The 14,023-nt window shown below is 39.5% G+C and overlaps 1 protein-coding gene across 2 annotated transcripts in view; it reads right to left on the bottom strand.

Annotated features, from left to right (window-relative positions):
• The window catches only part of ADAMTSL1 (ADAMTS like 1), an 899,097-nt gene that overhangs the window by 862,452 nt on the left and 22,622 nt on the right, over positions 1 to 14,023 (bottom strand). The gene's annotated exons all lie outside the window — the stretch shown is intronic.

Genomic DNA, 14,023 nt, shown 5'->3' with positions numbered 1-14,023 from the left:
AAGGAGCTCCCTGTTTAGCAGGGAGTCTGCTTCTCTTTCGGACCCTCTCCCCTCTCATGCTCTCTCTCTCTCAAATAAATAAATAAAGCCTTAAAACAAAATCCAAGTTGTAATACCATTTCAAACTCACCATTCTGGCAAAAATAAAATGTTAAGTGCCAGTGAGCACATGGGAAAAGAAATCTGTGGGCAAACATGATGAAAATACAATTACTTTGGAGGGGGGTAAATGCCAATATCCATAAAGTGAATAATCTGCAATTCTTAAGACTAAGCAACTCCAGGGGCACCTGGGTGGCTCAGTGGGTTAAGCATCTGCCTTCAGCTCAGGTCATGACCTCAGAGATATAGTCCCACATCCGGGCTCCCTCCTCAGAGCGGAGCCTGCTTCTCCCTCTTCTTCTGTCTCCTCGCTGCCACCACACACACACACCACTTGTGCTCTCTCTTTACCTCTGCTCTATCGCACGTAAATAAAATCTTGCCAAAAAAAAGCTGATCACCTCCACTGCTATATGTTCACCCTGAAGAAACTCTAGAAAGGAGAATATGGATGCAGAACAAATATGGCCCCTGAAGCACTGCGTGTGGTAGCAAACTATACCAAAGAGTGGTATGCTGCCTACCTTCTCTTTACCCTCCCAGAGCCAGAATCCACCCTTTTCCATGCTGCCATGCCTGGGAAGCTATTCTTCAAGGACTACAGCAATGACTCTCTTGGGCCTTTTTCTTCCAGTTGAAAGCATCTGGTGGGCAATCCCAATAAGTCAGAGGAAGAAAAGAGAATGCAGTCAAGGTGTCCACTCTTTGAGAACCTGTGGCTCATCTCTGTGAAGGATACAGCTCATGTCAGGTCTCTGTGGACAGTTGTCTCTCTCTGGGAACAAGAGTCTTGCATCCAGCATGGGGTGGTCATAAGTATATTCTTGCTTCTGCAGGACACTGTACTTTCCCTTGCTGTATGCTAACATGTTGCCCACATAGCTGTAAGCAAATCCTCTATTAAATAGTCCTCAATGACGCAGCATGAGTGTGCCAGCTCTTTCTTATTGTGACTCTGATGGATATAAACTTGTACATTTATCAACAGAATTGCATAAACTGTTATATTCATAAAATGGAGATATTTAAAGGTGATTAAAATTCATAATTAGATCCAAAGCGTAGTGTGGCATAAAATAGTTACAGACTGTTTCATGAAGCATAATATATATAATTTATATAAATGTTTAGAATTTTTTTTTAGAATTTTAGAATCCATCCATCCATATGTGGTTAAAAGTATAAAAGAGGGATGAGGGGACTGATGAAATTCATGGTAGCAGGCGTCTCTAGGGAAGAAAGGAACTAGGATTAGGAAAAAAGATTCCAAGAGGACTTCACTACTATCCATAATCTTTTATTCTTTCATAAAGTGAGAAGAAACATGACAAAATGCAATACACATTCATTCTAGGTGGTAGGTTCATGAGTACCTTTTATAACATTATGGGTGGTATTGTTTTCGTGTCTGGTTTTTAATGTGTCTCCAAAAAAAAGCTTAATACAAACACTATGGTGGTAGCATGGAACAAAATTTAGGACGGTCATAAGTTTTCCATCCTTTGGTGTCAAAACAAGGAGTGGTGACATGTCAGAAGCATTTCAGGGAATCAAGTTAGAAACTTGGGCACCCATGTGGCCATCTCTGCACAGAGACTGATGCCACATGCCGGCCGGGAGTGCTAGTGTGGAGAGCGCCCAAGAAACATCTAGGCACTGCACAGGTCAGCCCTAGAGAAGAGAGATGAGCCAGGCCCTCGGCTTTCCACTAGCTTGCCCAAGAGGAGTAAGACAGAAACATACCATCTGCCCGTGTTCTTGACTGAGAACCAGCCTGTGATGGTCTGGAACAGCTGGGATTCCAAACAAACAAATAAGGGTCTTAAAGAGTTATAATATTTGATTCATGAAAAAGAAACATGGAAACACCAATCAGCCACTCCTCTTCTTAGGGACCTAGGATGTTTCCCCTATTGAGCTATAAATACAAGACTTTCACTCATTCAAAGTTCTGCTTAATGATCAAAATCACCTAATTCATTTTTCCTTTACCAACTGACCTTTCAATTCCTGCTCAGAAAACCATTACATCAAGCACTCTTCAACCCCTCACTGAGCTCTTTACCCCGGGGCTGGGCTCCCTGGTATAACACGTTCCTCACTCCTACCACTGGCTCTCAGTACCCTGAAGTCCTCTCTGGAAAAGTGGTCGTAATTTAAACTCTCATGCAATCTTCTTGCCCTCAATATAAAGGTTCCAAAAGTATATGCATTTTAAATGTTTAATACAAGTATATTCTCTAACACTGTACCCCTTCACTGGATGCTTAATGTTGTCAGATACTAAAATGGCAGCAATTTCCAGCGGGATAAGAATTCGTAATCATACAGATGTGACTAACTAGCTCTATGATCCCAGATGAACTGCTTCAACTGCCTGCACCTCAATTTCCTCCCCTGTTAAATGGGGGTAATAGTGCCACCTTGTAGAGGATTACACTATAGTCATGGTCTGCATCTATTGTCCTGGTATAGCTTCCAGCCTAGCATTTGTCCTATTGTTGTTGCTAGTTTTGTTTTTAAAATATTTTTATTAACCTTTACATTAAATTAAACCAAAATTTGGACGCCTGGGTGGTTCAGTTGATTAAACATCTGACTTGATTTTGGCCCAGGGCTTGATCTCATTGCGCTGAACTCCACTGGGCTCTGCACTCAGTGGGAAGTCTGCTTGAGATTCTCTCTCCCCTCTTCCCTCTGCCTCTGCCCCTCCCTGCCACACTCACTTGCTCTCTCCCTTTTTCTCTAAAATAAATAAATAAATCTTAAAATTGATGAATTAATTAAACCAAAATTATTTAACTAGTTTCTAGTTACTTCTATATTACAGGAGACCACATTGTACTTCAAGATTCTGCCACGGTCTTACCCTACTAATATGTAAGATCCTTGTTCATTCCAAGAATTCTCACCAATTGGGGGCATGTGGGTGGTTCAGTAGGTTAAGCACCTGTCTTCCACTCAGGTCACATTCCCAGGGTTCTGGGATAGTGCTCCACATCGGGGTTCCTGCTCAGTGGGGAGACTGCTTCTCCCTCTCCTGCTCCACCTGCTTATGCCCTCTCTCTGGGTCAAATAAACAAATAAAAGTAATTTTCACTATTTTACTTATAAGAACCCAAAACCAGAAACAACCCTGATGCCCATTAACATGTAAAAAGTTAAACCTATGGTGATAGATCCATACGATAGAACATTCCTAAGCAATAAAAAGGAATGAAGTCATGATACAGCTAACAAAGGTGAATCTTAAAATAATTACTCTGAATGAAAAACAAAAAGCAGGGGCACCTGGGTGGCTCAGTGGGTTAAAGCCTCTGCCTTTGGCTCAGGTCATGATCCAAGGGTTGTGGGATGGAGCCCCACATTGGACTCTCTGCCCAGCAGGGAGCCTGCTTCCTCTCTCTCTGACTGCCTCTCTGCCTACTTGTGATCTCTCTCTCTCTGTCAAATAAATAAATAAATAAATAAATAAATAAATAAATCTAAAAAAAAGAGAGAAAGAAAGAAAAAGAAAAACAAAGAGCATACCATAGGGTTCCCTATGCTATGATACCCTACAAAATGCAAACAAATCTATGGTTACAGAAAACAGGCCAGTGTGGTTCCCTAAGGCAGAGTGGGCGAAGGTGGGAGGGTCAGCAGAGAGATATGGAGGGGTAAAAGGAAACTTATAGGGGGTGATGAGTATGTTCCTTATCTTGATTGTGGTGATAATGTCACATGTGCACATGTGTCAGAATATATCAATTTTATCTGCACATTCTTGAAACACGTGCAGTTCATCATTGGTCAATTATACCTCAGTAATGCTGGTTTTTTTTTTAAAGATTTTATTTATTATTTATTTGACAGAGAGAGATCACAAGGAGGCAGAGAGGCAGGCAGAGAGAGAGGAGGAAGCAGGCTCCCTGCTGAGCAGAGAGCCCGATGCAGGACTCGATCCCAGGACCCCGAGATCATGACCTGAGCCAAAGGCAGCGGCTTAATCCACTGAGCCACCCAGGTGCCCCAATAATGCTGTGGTTTTTTTTTTTTTTTGAAGATTTTATTTATTTATTTGACAGAGAGAGATCACAAGTAGATAGAGAGGCAGGCAGAGAGAGAGAGAGAGGGAAGTAGGCTTCCTGCCGAGCAGAGAGCCCGATGCGGGACTCGATCCCAGGACCCTGAGATCATGACCTGAGCCGAAGGCAGCGGCTTAACCCACTGAGCCACCCAGGCGCCCAATAATGCTGTTTTTAAAGAAAGAGTTCTCACTAAAACAAGATGTTAAATCTAGAGTCAGCCAGTATTCAACTGATGCTGTTTTCTAGATGCTTTCTTGTCTTAACACAAATTATATTTCACTTCCAAGGGCAGTATCCATGACACTCCCTAAAGCCGCTGGCTTGGGACAGCTGCCCCCGGTCTCAGATGGTTGGGGGAATATGCTCCATGGCAGGTAGAGCCAGCCACTAGATAGGATCATCAGTTGTGTTATGAGCCATGCTTTAGCCTGCAAAAGGCACAGAGCTGCGAGCTCACGGGTTAGCAGGGATGATAAGGAAAGGGGCAGGGAGTATAAATTATTTATGAAATGTGTATAGGCTACAGAGGCTGAGTGGTCCTCCTGGAGAGCACACTGGGTATAGTCTGAATACTCTGGTTAAATTGGTTTCATCATTTATTGTAGTGGAAAGCTGAACTTATTTAATTTTTTGGTAATACTTTGTGATATTGCTATGAACTCTTTCGACAGCGGTGAGCTCAAAAAATGAAAAAAAAAAAACATAGTAAGAAACAAAGTACAGAGGTTCCATTGCAAAAGAAAATTGAAGTTGAATAAGTAAACAGAACAGAATGCTTTTCAACGTTTACTGCCATGGTGAATCTTAGACCACAGGAGCCCAGGGACCTCAGTGTGCCTCAAGCATCGGTATCTATTCCAAAAATGGATTATTTCCTGAAGGTGGTACCTGAAGATGATGCTGTGATGGTACAGCATGTGCAACTACAGGAAGTGTTTGTGCATTGCTCTGTGAGACAAAATACTTGCTCCTCCACTCACACATTTCAATTCCAGCTTTTTTGCCCAAGGAAGAAAAAGAAAGCAACACAATTAACTGAATGCTCCACTGACTGGCATTTATTTGCAAACAGTTAAGTGATCAATGGCAAAGATGCTTCAAAGGGAAATCCACTCAGTGAAGGCCAAGAATCATTTGATTCCTCATATGCTTCCTGGGAAAGGAGCTTTGGGAAGTTTACTCTGTCTTAAGTGAAAAAGCTGACAATAGTGTGTGTGATTGCTATGGATGGCAAACTCAGTTAAGAGGTCATTGTTGAAGATAAGTACTTGTTGAAGATAAAAGTATTTATCTTCGTGATGTAAATATAAACAAATTTAGTCAAACATAGCATCCTGGCAGAAACAAAGTTCTCACAAAATTAAAAAATACAGAGCAGAAGTATACTTGAAATAATATAGAATTATGCCCTGGGGCACCTGGGTGGTTCTGTCAATTAAGCACCTGACTCTTGATTAGGGCTCAGGTCAGGATCTCAGGACCAGGAGATGGAGCCCCGCCCCTGGGTTCTGTGCTAATTATGGAGCCTGCTTAAGATTCTCTCTCTCCCTCTCCTTCTGTCCCTTGCCCTCAACTCATGCGCGTGCTCTCTCTCCAAACATAAATAAAATAACACAACATAAAATAAAATGCCAAAAATGTTTTAGTCAATCAAAATAGCTGTAATTTACAAAATACCGTGTAATACATATATATATATGCATGTGTGTTACAAAGACAGTGCCTTATAATTCTTAGCTATCTTAACTAAGCTATATGTATGCACATGCATGTAGATGTGTATATATACATACACATATGTAGTCATACATATAAAGTATATGTGTATAACATGTATATACACATCTATACATGTATATAGTTACATCTACAGTTACATATATAAAAATACATATCCAAAAGATTTATTTGTGACTATTTAATATAAATGACTATTTAATATACATAGTATAATATATATACTATACTATAGTATACTAATATATATATAACTATAAACAATGTAATTATATAGTTTATATCTATGTACACATACCCAGTCAAAGTAGCTAGGAGCAGGGATGCCTGGGTGGCTCAGTTGGTTAAGCAGCTGCCTTTGGCTCAGGTCATGATCCCAGCGTCCTGGGATTGAGTCCCACATTGGGATCCTTGCTCCGCAGGGAGCCTGCTTCTCCCTCTGATTCTGCCTTCCACTCTGTCTGCCTGTGCTCGCTCTTGCTCGCTCTCTCTCTGACAAAAAAAAAAAAAAAAAAAAAAAAAAAAAAAAAAGTAGCTAGGAGCAAAATTTTCCTGAGGAAGCCTGAGTTTGCTTACACACACTTCTGCACAACAGTGTATCTTTTCTCCTTGCTCTCGGTGATTAATCAGATTCTAGAAAACTTGCAGAACTATTTCCTAAGTCAACCCCTTATTGACCTACAGTGGTATTGACCTATTTCTATAAACAAATACCCTAAATTGTATCACATTCTGCTAAAAATCTATGAGAAATCTTTACTGAAGTAATCAAAGTGTCAATGAAATGCCAAGAGTTGGGTTTTTGAAGCTTTTAATAAATTGCTATTCTAAAAGCAAAGCTTTTAAACAAGAAGATATTAAAATCTATTCCTACAAAAGAAAGAAAACAACTGAAATAATTAAATTACAGCTCCTCAGATGGAGTACAAGATTTAGTTTGAGTCTCTAATTGCACTTTGTATTAGCTTCACAAGTGGGAAGAATCTTTTGAAGAAATTCCAGAAATGCTATCTTTAATCAGAAAATTTACATTGGTTAGAATGAAACAAAGTTTGAAAGGCCTCAAATTTCACAGCATCTAAATTTAGCAAACTATTAAAGAAAGTCATAGTGGCAAAGTATTCTGTGAATTTAATTTTGTAAACATATTTGTGAAAGAAAAGTCTTCTAGATACAGACTCAAAGAAAATAAGGTCATTTCGGCTGGAATAATTATAAATTACTAAAAAATATAAAATTGTGGGACACCTGGGTGGCTGCCTTTGGCTCAGGTCATGATCCCAGCATCCTGGGGTCGAGTCCCACATGGGTTCCCTGTTCAGCAGGGAGCCTGCTTCTCCTCTGTCTGCTTCTCTCTCTGCTCATGCTCCCTGACAAGTAAATAAATAAAATCTTTCTAAAAATATATAAAATTGATAATATATTCTATTTATCAGAATACTCTCTGACTTATCAGGTACTGGAGCACAAACTAATGAAATTTTTTTTTCAAAATATTTGTTTTATGAAAAATATTAAGGTTTACAAAGAAGAGACATTTGAAGGAGACCATCATTTGAAATTATTAAGAATGAAAATTGAAAGAAGTTTGGAGGCAACTATTTATATATAAAAACCATGCTTTAAAAATAGAAGATTCAGAAAAGCACAAAAGATATTTTATTAGGGACATAAATGTCAATGTACATTGACATTGTCAATGTAATTGATGAAGTTGTGCATATATATTACTTGGATAGTCATCCTACTCTTCAAAGAATCAACATAAAGAAATTTTTTAAAATTTTTTAAAGATTATTTATTTGAGAGAAAGAGAGGGAATACAAGCAGGGGAAGTGGGAGAGGGAGAAGCAGGCTTCCCATGGAGCAGGGATCTCAATGCGGGACTCGATCCCGGGACCCTGGAATCATGACCTGAGCCGAAGGCAGTGCTTAATGACCAAGCCACCGAAGTGCTCCAAGAAATTTAAAATTCTTAAGTTACTATAAAATAATGTGAGTTTTCTTTCTTAGATGGAATATTGGTGGAATATTAGATGGAATTTCTTAGATGAAATATTTTATATATAATAAAGCTGATCTGTTGATTAACGTTTTTCAGAGAAGTCTATCATTTTATTATTTATTGCCCACTTTCACTCACATAAGTTCATCTACTTGAACATTAAATTTTAGAACCACCCTCACAAGAACTTATGTAAAAAGCCTAATACAATACCTGGCTCAATAAACGGTAACTGTTATCAGCTAGGCCCTGTGGATTTGGCTGTCGCAACTGATTAGAACAAGTAGTTAATACACTAGTGATTCTACTTCATTCCATTCTCCTTGTTCACATATACACTGAGCTCATCTTTCAGTACAAAGAATGATAAACACACCTAAAAGTTATCTGTGGTAGAAGCAGATTTTCTAAAGGATGCCAATAAAGTTCAATGCAAAATAACACAAACGAGAATCCAAATTTATGAGCCATGATGAAGGTCTCTGGGGAACGGCCTGAGGAGCTTTCACACCATTTTCATATTTCTTAAATGGTTCAAAGAAAGAAGAGGCAAAAATAAAAGCATGTATGTCCAAATAAAGTGATGAAAAAATTTAAACAGCATTCCTGCCACTACCCTCCCATGAGCTTCAGGGAATGATTATTTGGCGGCAAAATAAAGTCTCTGCATTAACCCATGATAGGGTAAAACTGAGCTTTTACCCCATCTCAAAACCAATAGAAATACCTCTGAACTACCCAAAACCCAAGACTTCATTCAACATGCCATCTAGGTCAAGTCCAGGTTTAATATGTCAAGCCCTAAGAAATAAACCATTATCACCTACTCAGTGAACACTATTCTTATAAACTCTCTTATATAAAGTGCCTTGTAGTAAATAAACACAGTTGACATTCCAATGGTAGTCCTGGGGGTAAAGATGGTGAAATACTTCCATACCAGTTGGTAAAAAGAAATCCTTCACTGAGACCACAAGCTACTGAACTATGTCAGCCACACAGCAGGTAATGGGCCTTGGAATGGTGACATCCCAGATGTGGGTCACTGCCTGTGGCTGCCAAAATGTCCTAGGAGGTGGTGGCACAAGGACGTGGTGCCTCAGTGTGTGTGAGGGGTTACCATGGCTGGGTTGGTAGCAACATTCTTTGTGGAGGCCAAAGCACAGATTGTTTCCAGGTCATGTGGGAAGGACTGGCTTCTAAGCACACATCAGCCAGTCATCTCAGTTGTAACAAAGCACCAGGGCCGGGCACCTAACTGACCACTGATTTAATGGGGAACTTGGAAGAGTGTGATGCAGTGTCCTGTGTCACATCAGAGCTCGGACGAAGACATCATTTACCAAACAGAAGACCACACTGATAATTTCCAAGCATCTACAACTTGGATATTATTATACTAATTTGATGAGTAAGTTGAGCTACACTCAGTAGGCAATTTTATGATGTATATTTATCCTTTAGAGAATGCAAGACAATTTTTTTTTTTTACTGAAGTATAACTAACATACATTATTAGTTGCAGGTGTATGACATACTGATTCAACAATTCTATACATTACTGAGTGCTCACCATGGTAAATGCAGTCGCCATCTGTTGCCTGACAACATTATTACAATATTATTGACTACATTCTCTATGCTAAACTTCTCATCTCCATAACTTGTTTATTTTATAACTGGAAGTTTATACCTCTTAATTCTCTTTATCTATTTCACTTAGTCCCCTGACCACTGATTGCACCCTTCCCCCCACTGGCAATCTCTGGTTCTCTGTTTTAAGAGTCATTTTTTTTGGTCTCTTTGATTATGGTTTGTTCTTCAGATTACACATATAAGTAAAATCACATGGTATTTGTCTTTGACCTATTTCACTTAGCATTATACCCTCTCTACATCTGTCCATGTTACATTGTGGGGTATGTGTGTAAAATGAAATATTACTCAGCCATAAAAAGGAATAAGCTCTTGCCACTTGTAACAAAGCAACATTTTTAAAAGCACAGTCTCATTAAATATATTAACTATATTGTGCAGCCATCATCACTGTTCATTTCCAGAACTTTTCCATCATCCCAAACAGAAACTCAGTACCCACTAAACAATAACTCTCCATTCTTCTAGACACTTAGTAACTTACATTTTTTCCATCTTTGAGAATTTGTCTATTATATACCTCAGATAGGTGGGTGGAATCATACAATATCAGTAGGAAATATATTTTAAATAAGCATAAACATATACATATTACTATATATTGATACTACTCCTGACTCTATCTGGAAATCTCAGGATCTTTGAAGAATGAAGTCTGACATGTTTGTTATTCTCCGTGTTGATAGGATAAATGTTGAAGATTGCATCAACTGTGAAAATCTTTTGATTCTATATGAAATTGCATTTCTATATGAAATTGCATGATTCTGTATGAAATGGCATATAAAGTTGTCCCTTCAACTATGGAATAAATTACAAGTATTCAAAAACTAGAGTAATGTTTGAAGCCTCTTTATGTAATGCCTTCTAACTACCACTCTGGCTGTTTTGGTTGGGGAATCAAACCATAAATTTCTATAACTACAAATTGAGAATCACAGACTTTGAGGGTTTTCAGTTTGCCCAATGAAATGAGGAAAAGAATGGGAAGATTTCCAAGAGACAACAGCTGTGAAATCACCTGCCTGTAATGTCGAAGCCAAGAGAAATACTCTTGGCTTCTTCCTTTTATGATACAAGACATGGTTGGCCCAAGAACTACAACTTGAAAATAGAATAAAGAAATACAATTGTTATCACTCCAAAAGGTCTGAAGTTGAAGCCAAAAATAATAACTTTTTTTTAAAGGAACCAACATGAAAATCTAGAGCCACAGAGGAGATAATAATGGAACAACTGGTCAAGAAAATGTGAAAATCGCTAAGAGCAAAGAGTCAGTAGGCATTAGCAGTGTTGTCCTAGAGAACTTCAAGTGTCCAGGTGAGCCGTGAACAACACAAGGTTGAGGTGCTGTGGGGCCATATACACAGATATATGTATGCATGTATGTGTGTGTATGTATGTATACACACACACACACACACACACACACACACAAATACAGTGAAGTGTTGTAAATGCATTTTCTCTTACAATGTCTCCATCACTTTTGCTAGCTTAATTTATTGTAAGAATATAGTAGAGAATACATATAGCATACACAATATGTGGGTATCAACTATTTTTCGTAAGGCTTCCAGTCAACAGTAGGCAATCAGTAATTAAGTTTTGGGAGGGTCAAAAGTTCTATGTGGATTTTTGACTCTGGGGGAAGGGAGCTGGGACCCCTAAACCCAATGTGATTTGGGGTCAACTGCATCTATGAAGTTGACTTCATAGTCACTATGCAGGCCACAGAACTCTAAAGACATGACAGGTTACTAGTTCTAGCACCCTCCGCCCTTTTGCACACCCATCTTGCGTCTCCAAGTGCCTACCAGGAAGCTTTACTTGGATGCTGCCCAGCCAATTCCAATTTGACAATCTAACACCTTTATCTACTGGCCCCAAATAGGAACACAGGAAGAACTCTCTCCCGCACTGCACTATCATCCACCCAAGCGGTGACGTCAGAGTCAGCAGCTACTTCTCCCACTCTATCTGGCCCTGAAGTCAGTCTGCTACCAGATTCTATCCAAGGAGTCTGTCCTTTCCCATCCAACTGCCACATCCTCTGCTCGAGCCACCATTTTCTCCCAACCAAGTCTTTGGAATACTTAAGCTAATTCATCTCCCCAGCTGATCTTTTCTCTTCCCAAATCCTTCCTCCACAATGGTGTAACAATGGCTAAACCTTAAAAACAAACTAGATCATTTTATTATGCTGAAACACACACACACACACACACACACACACACACACACATAAGCAGGGAACAAAATCCAAGAACTCTGGGTTAACATCAAACTCCCTATCAAAGTGCAAAGATTTTTCACAAATCTGGCCTAATCTGCCAGCCTGCTTATGTCCTCTGATGGGTCCCACCACAGCCTACATTTTTAACTATGCTTACTGCTTCATTCTAGCCTCCTACCCCTACCTCACAATTCTTTTTCACGCCTCTGTAATGCTATTCTCTATTGATACCCTTGTTCCAACCATTCTTCCACTCAGCCAGGAACTCAAGTCTGATGTCCCTTTATCCATCACACCATCCCTTTCTTTTTTTTTTTTTAAGATTTTATTTTTATTTATTTATTTGTCAGAGAGAGAGGTAGAGTGAGCGCGAGCACAAGCAGACAGAGTGGCAGGCAGAGTCAGAGGGAGAAGCAGGCTCCCCGCAGAGCAAGGAGCCTGATGTGGGACTCGATCTCAGGACGCTGGGATCATGACCTGAGCTGAAGGCAGCTGCTTAACCAACTGAGCCACCCAGGCGTCCCACCACCCCTTTCTTGAACTGACTTTATGACTCTCTCCTCCTTGTGCCTACAGGACTCTGTAAAAATAAATAAATAAATAAATAAATAAATAAATCACCAAAGTATATACAGTCAAATATACTGTAACTTATACATGCCTGTCTTCCTCTGTTTATGTGCTTTCCAAGTAACATGTTAGTCATATTTGTATCTCCAGTGCCTAAGGAGAAAATGGTGTAGGTTCAATATATGGATGTTAAGTAAGTGAATGAATGAATGATGTAGAACATTAAACACCAACTGAAAAAATTGAAGTCCCAATCAGATTCATTACGGTCATTAGAACCATTCTATCTTTAAGTGAACCATAGCTTCCCCTGAGGTGGAATTTTACATATCAGTAGTCATGAATCATTGTTTTGAGCCAAGTATACATTATTTTTAAAGAGATCTTGAAGATTTTTGAATAAGATGAAGGCACTGATGAAGTGAAAAGGTATTTTAGACCTTGAGGATGGCACAGAACATAATTCACGAGTGAGACATGAATGGGAACCCAAGAAGAGATTAGCTTAAAAAGAACTGGAAACTAAAAAGAACTTGGAAACTAGATGGTGATTATACCAGTTAAAAAAAAAAATAGTGAGCTTCTGTGAGAAAGAAAAGGAAAGATGTGGTAAGAGTTCAGTGTGGAGCAATTATAAGTGTAAGGAGGGATATTTTCTCTCTGAACAGGAACAGAGGCACTAGGCAGAAAAGCTGTCTAATGATTTGCCAAAAAATGGCTCTTCTCCATGTCTGACTTAAGACAGGGGGGCAGTATACCCAGTCAGAAATATCAGGAGAAAGCAGTGCACCCCTTTGAGACAAATAGCTTCATCATTGGAAAAGAGTGCTCACAAAAGTCACCATTACCCCAACTCCTCAGAGATCCCACAACAAAGTACTCCAGTCAACCGTGAAGGACCTGATCAAAGGGAGGTGACTGGGTAATCTCTTCTAGAACTCAGCTCTTGCTGGTCAGGGGGATTTCCCGATATCCAGCTGACACCTTCCAGAAGTTTGCCAGTTTAGGGTAAAGTCAAAATTAAGTCCCCATCCTTAGGAACACCTGCAGCTAGAACAAATAATAGGGGATACTGGCTTCAATCAAACCTGACACAATGACCAAAGAAAGTAATGGAGAATCAGTTGAGCACAAGGTCATGGAGATGACACTCCACCCTCGGCAGGAGGATGGAGAGTAGAGATGCTGAGCACAGCACCTGGAGTTCTCCCTTTGAAACTGTTTCCACTTTCACACACAAAGATTGAGGTAAACCTTATGAAATTTTCAGGAATCAGATTACATGAAGTTCATGTTACTCAATACCCAAGAAGCCATGTGAAACGAGTTTGCACATAAGGCCCTTGTGCCTTATGTCATTTTACAGGACCGTTATGCCTCCCTGACAGCAGCTCCACAGAATAGTTGAAATGCTTGACTTGGGCACACACCCCATCTAAATTAGAGATGAGTGCGCACGACTACTTGCTGGAACTATGAAAATCTTAAATTATATCTCAAACATTGGGGCTTGAACAAAGAACATTTTTTTCCAGGCATATTTTCCCTTGGTTTTTAAACCCATGTGTGTTTTAAGGAGGAAAAAAATCCATCTGTTTCTGATTCATTTATGCTTAACTCATCAGGATATCACTGGAGAAGAGTTAT

Source organism: Mustela putorius, unplaced genomic scaffold, assembly GCF_011764305.1.
Source record: "Mustela putorius furo isolate JIRA1106 unplaced genomic scaffold, ASM1176430v1.1 tig00000421_pilon_pilon_pilon, whole genome shotgun sequence".
NCBI classification, from domain to species: domain Eukaryota; kingdom Metazoa; phylum Chordata; class Mammalia; order Carnivora; family Mustelidae; genus Mustela; species Mustela putorius.
The sequence above is the reverse complement of the archived record's forward strand: the minus strand, read 5'-3'. Positions and strand labels throughout refer to the sequence as shown.